This window comes from Octodon degus, unplaced genomic scaffold (genome assembly GCF_000260255.1).
Source record: "Octodon degus isolate 3935 unplaced genomic scaffold, OctDeg1.0 scaffold00017, whole genome shotgun sequence".
Taxonomy (NCBI): Eukaryota; Metazoa; Chordata; class Mammalia; order Rodentia; family Octodontidae; genus Octodon; species Octodon degus.
The window spans coordinates 21,726,065-21,730,322 of record NW_004524593.1 but is presented as its reverse complement, the minus strand read 5'-3'; the positions used below and the strand labels follow the sequence as shown (position 1 = coordinate 21,730,322).

Here is a 4,258-nt window from a genome sequence, read left to right as displayed (position 1 = left end):
ACAGAACAACAGAAACTGCATTCATTTGACACAGCTGCAAACTGTTCATAACTAAAAGGTCTTTCGCAGCTTAGTGCTATGTGCATATTTTTACGAGATAGATCTTAAGCTGACCACGTTACAGGAGAAGGTTGGGGAGGGAGTTTGTGTCAGCTTGCTGCCTTGACAAGAAACAGTTATTGTTGAACAGCCTTGAGCCGAAAGGGAAAACACATTTCTTAGAGCAGATAACAGGCAGCACAAGGGGTTTTTATAATTTTCCACAGTTAAGGCACAAAACTCTGTTAACCCTTCACATTGGTTGTCTTCCTTTTGGCATCGTGTTCCCATTGCGTGTGGGTCACTGTCACAAGATAAGACGACGGTTTCAACAGGACTAGAACGAGCACTGTGACTGCCCTTCCGGGTCACAGAAGGGCCCCAGAGACTAGGGAACACAGAGTCAAAGGCCCCTCGGGTGGCAGCTCGGAAGCTAAACTCTGGGGCAGGAAAATGAGAGGCAATGATAGCTAGCGCGGGTCACCAGGAGCCCTCATGCCGCTTGACGTCGGTCCCGCTCCTCCCCATGCCCGCTCCTCCCCCCCCACTTCTCCTTCCCCCCTCCCACCTCCCCTTCCTGCTCCTCCTCCCCCCGCTTCTCAGCCTCCCCTCACTCCCCTCGCTCCCCCTCCTCCCGCCGCTCCTCCTTCCCCCTCCCCTCCTCCTCCCGCTCCTCCTCCTCACGCTCCTGCCCCCGCTCTTTCCCCTCCTGCCCCCGACCCTTTTTCTTCTAGCAGTTATTATCCATCAACATCACAAAAAACGTATCTAGATCTCAGCTGACCGTGCGCCCGACCAAAGCGTGGAAGGTTGTGTCAGAAGTTAATGGAGGCCAGCAACTGGCAGGGTGGAATGCGTGTGGATGCAGGGGCTGCGCGCCTGGGGCTCCGGGGGGGGGGCTCCGGGGGGGCTCTGTGGCCCGGGCACTCGCAGGGGGGCGACCTGTGCGCTTCCCTCCGCAGCGGCAACGGCGAGTGGGACCCATGTGCGTGGGACAGCGTCCGCCTCGGCGTCACGAGAGCCCACTTAAGAGCTCTCTGTCTCTTAGACTGTCTTTTTTGATCAGTTCGTTCAGGCACGGGTAACAGTCTGCACGGTCGTGGTCGGAGCCGAGCAACTCTGCGACGGGCATGGCAGGGCCGAGCTTTTTAGAATGCTGTATGCAGAATAATTTCTGATGACATCGAGAAAGAAAATCAGCTTCGTGTAACTCGGGTCCCACATAGTAACAGTAACGCTGTGTGATTCTGTAAGCAACGTGTGCTGTTTATGTATAAAAGAGACTGTAAACGAGCTTAAAGGGCCCGGGGAGATAGTTCAGTAGAATAAGCGCTTGCCAGGCAAGCGCAGCGTCCTGAGTTCAATCTCCAGTCCCACAAAAAGAAAAAAACGAGCTTAAAATATTTCTCATGAAAGGCCTGGGAGGTGGCTCGGTGAAATAAGCACTTCCCTGGCAAGCGCAATAACCTGAGTTCAATCTCTGGTTCCGCAAAAAAAAAAAAAAAAAAAAAATATTTCTCATGAACCCTGAAGAGGTGGCATTTCCTACTGTCCGCTCGCCTCGCTGCTTCTGTGCCCCCAGCTAAGGTAAACTATGACTTACCTCGGAGTAAAGCAAGACCACCGACCGCTCTGCAGGAGGCAGCTTGGTTTACTTGCATATTTTCACTTTCAAAGTAAATATCCCTACAGTTTTAAAAGTATTTTTTCCTTAGAAAAGATCAAGATTAAAATACTAAGTCTTGTATTTCAAACATACGAGCATCAAACTGCTGGGTATAAGCTGAGTGAGCAGTTAATTACTGGAAATTTTATAGAACTTTTTAGAAATTTTATATTTATATGCAATTAAGTTACAAGAGCGCTTTTGTTATCTAGGTAAAAAATGTAAAGGACAGAAGATGACAGGCATGCAATATTCTACACTAAAAACACTTTAAACCTTGAAAAATTAGTGGCAAATTATCATTTTTTAAAAGATAGGGTCTTGCTGTGTTGTTCACAAGGGACCGTGAGCTCACTCTGTAGCCCAGGAGGTCCTTGAGCTTCCCGCACTCCTCCTGCCTCAGCCTCCTGAGTGCTGAGACTACAGCCCATGCCACCACGGCTGGCTGGACATTTTTAAAGGCGTATTTTTCCAGGAAAATGCAACTCCATCCCATATCCTCCTTTTTGTGTTCTTCCTGCTCTTCTTACTCATGAAAAATGTATATATTCATTATGTACACAGAAAATAACAAATCATATTCCAGAACAATGAGATGAATGAAAAAAATCAACATTTCTATCCTTAAACATTGTCTAAGTGCTAAGTAGACAAACTGCTATGTAAGTGTGTAGTCTAACATTTGGAAAAACCTTAGTTCAAGTATTAATTAAGTAAAAATAATAAACTACATATTCTTAAGACAAATCAAGAGCATTCACTTCTTATGTTTCCAAACCCCAGGTCCGGGCTGTTGGCTTCTCACACTTGGAGACATCTCTACATGTACTGGTGTTCCCCAAGTACCAGGCACTGCACCATGGTGAAATATTTTCTATTTCTGTTACCCACCATGTCATGAGCACCCCTCTGAGCACCCCAATCTGCCTGTGGTGCAGCTCTTGCCCGGCTTCCCACCCTCACCTGGCCCATGTCCACCAGTCACCTGCATGTGCCCCAGGGAGATGAAGGGGCTACTTGTCTGCACCCTGTGACTGTAGGGCTTCATGCCTGAAGCAAACACTATTTTGCTTCTAGGCCAGCCACTCATTCTTCTGTCCTTTTGCTTTTAATTTGTATCTTTATGTTAAAGGTAGGTTTCTTGTGGGCAGTATCTAGCTGGGTCTTGCTTTTTAAAAATCAAATTTAACAACTGCAGGATTTCCTGGGGGAAATTTTAGACTATTAACATTTAATGCAATTTTGATAAATGTGGGTTTAAAATCTGTTCTTCTGTCCCTTTCTTTTTCTGTTTTTTTTTTGTATTTGAGTACTCTGTGAGTTTCTTTTTTCTTTTACTCTTAATTTACAAGTAAAAACTGTATGACTCTGTAGTGTACAGAGGGGGTGAGTGCTGCTGGTTCTTTCCTACAGTGCATCTGCCCGTACTTTTCTGTTTCATGTTGGACAGTTCCTGTTGCTGTCTTCAAATCCATTATTTTATCTTCCGCAACATCTAATCTAATTCCATCCACTTTGTTCGCCTCAGAAGTTGTAACTTCCATCTCCAAATGTCTGGATTGTGTTCTATGCCGCTTACCCCCTAATCCGATGCACTCGACTCTTCCTCCAGGCTCTGCAGCCTGCATGGGTTTCTGCTCTCACGCCCCTGTGCACTGCTCCTGCCCCCTCTGCCGGCTGGGTCAGCATTAGTGGACTCCTTCCTCCTTGCAAGTCACATTACCCTGCACCCTCGCGTGCCGATGGCCCAGAGCAGAGGCTGGGGGTGGCACGTGCTAGCTTGTTGGGTGACACAAGTTTTGTATTCTTGAAAGTGTTCTTGAGCTTTGTTTTGGGTCATTAGGTTGCCTAGAAACTTTTATCCTTGGGGACACTGCTGTGGTAAGTAGATATCAGCAAAGTTAAGCCTCGGATCATGGGGGCGACCCCTTCTGTTCCCACTCACTGACTGGCTGGTTGAGCAGGCGCTCTGCTTGCACGGACTCAGTGACTGCTTCTCCTCCTCTGCCGGGTGTGTCCTCCCTGGCCTGGGGCACTTCCACACGCTCGCTCTTGCTCTTTCCACGGTGCTCTGCCTGCAGACTCTGCCTTGGCCTCCCCAGTCCTTAGCTCTGACTTAACCAGGGAGAATGCAGGCCATGCCAGGGGTCCTTTCCCAGTGTCACAAGTTGGAAATTCTCTGGTGGCAGAGGCTTGGTCACTGGGAGGCCCATTTCCGCTGTTCCTGGGAGGGTTCAATGTCCTTAGTGGGCTGATTCCCAAGTCTGGACAGCCTCATTTGGGTGACACTGCGTGAAGCTCTTGCTTTGCACATGTTCTCTGCTGCTCGACTCTTAGCTGCGAGGTGCAGACTGGCCCTCACTCACAGATGAGACAGGCGGCTGTCTTGCAAAACCTGAGTCACTTGGAAACTGCACTCACCTTCACAGTCCGCAAATCCTATTCATGACATTTGTTAATTCTTTTTTGTGTATTTAAAAAAATTTATTAGTACACGTTTGCCATACATGATTATATTTGTCACAGGCATCTGTACCTGTAACGCACTTCTTC

At 47.9% G+C, this 4,258-nt stretch overlaps 1 long non-coding RNA gene across 1 annotated transcript in view; it reads right to left on the bottom strand.

Annotated features, from left to right (window-relative positions):
* Positions 1–4,258, bottom strand: part of LOC111815504 — a 17,135-nt gene extending 12,877 nt beyond the window's left edge. The window contains exon 1 of the long non-coding RNA XR_002820185.1: positions 4,249–4,258. This is a non-coding gene — a long non-coding RNA (uncharacterized LOC111815504). The remainder of the gene's footprint in view (positions 1–4,248) is intronic.